At 38.0% G+C, this 1055-nt stretch overlaps 1 long non-coding RNA gene across 1 annotated transcript; it reads left to right on the forward strand.

Moving 5' to 3' along the window:
* Window positions 1-111: 111 nt before the first annotated feature.
* Window positions 112-897, forward strand: LOC113220838. Its single transcript, XR_003307536.1, has 3 exons — window positions 112-162; window positions 280-345; window positions 799-897. It is a non-coding gene; the product is annotated as an uncharacterized LOC113220838 (long non-coding RNA).
* The last annotated feature ends 158 nt before the right edge of the window (window positions 898-1055 follow it).

Raw genomic sequence — 1055 nt, forward strand, 5'->3', positions numbered from 1 at the left:
GTTCTCTTCTTATCTTTACTGTGTGCATACTTTCTTAATAATGGCACGTAGAAAGTGTTTAAGCAGGAATAATTCTCAAGATAATTTTGTAACTTTCCTTTTTTCTTTTTAAGGTATGTATTGGATGGAGGAGCATTATGTATGGAACCTCTCACAAAACAGGTGATTATTTTCTTTTAATACTCAATTTTCACTCTCAAGACAGTGTTTTGATTATGTAAGTTAGATCATGAGTAGAAGGTTATCTTAAAGACATTTTAGCATTTTTTTTTTTCGTAGCTCTTACTTGCAAGAATGAAAAAGGTATCCCAGCACTTTGGGAGGCCCGGGCCGGCGGATCACAAGGTCAGGAGATCAAGACCATCCTAGCTAACATGTCGAAACCCCATCTCTACTAGAAAGAAATACAAAATTTAGCTGGGCATGGTGGCGGGCGCCTGTAGTCCCAGCATCTTGGGAGGCTTAGGCAGGAGAATGGCATGAACCCGGGAGGAGGAGCTTGCAGAGAGCCAAGATTTTGCCACTGCACTGCAGTCTGGGCGACAGAGCTACCTGCTAGGATACACATTAACAGTAACCTTTATGTAAGGTTCTAATTTGGTCATGTTGGGCACTTAGAACATTGGTTTGTTGTTTTTTGTGAGATTCTGGAAATGTTCCAATTTTACTTTTTCCCCTTGACTCCAGACTTTTTAACACTGATATGCTGCTGTTAAGTTATATGCTATTTTGTTAGGCCTTCTCAAGTGGGAATCAGGAATGCTGCAGTGTTCTAGAGATGTTTTGTTCTTCCTGTAGGGCTGAAGCAGTGCCTACTCGATAGAATCAGTCATCATGCAAATAAATGCCAAATGAGTCAAAGGCAAAGCGAACGTGCAGCTTGGAGCAAAGAAGGTACTTTTATTAAGAATTTGATATAAACCCTAAGACAAATTTTATATTACTTTCTGAACCTTCTTCCTGTCTTAATTATTTTTTATTCATTTCATTTTCATTCAGTTTGTTTTCTTTCTGTTACAAAGATGATCTATAGAAAATATAGAAGTATAAGAAAA

The sequence above is a fragment of the Piliocolobus tephrosceles genome, unplaced genomic scaffold, assembly GCF_002776525.5.
Source record: "Piliocolobus tephrosceles isolate RC106 unplaced genomic scaffold, ASM277652v3 unscaffolded_14538, whole genome shotgun sequence".
Taxonomy (NCBI): Eukaryota; Metazoa; Chordata; class Mammalia; order Primates; family Cercopithecidae; genus Piliocolobus; species Piliocolobus tephrosceles.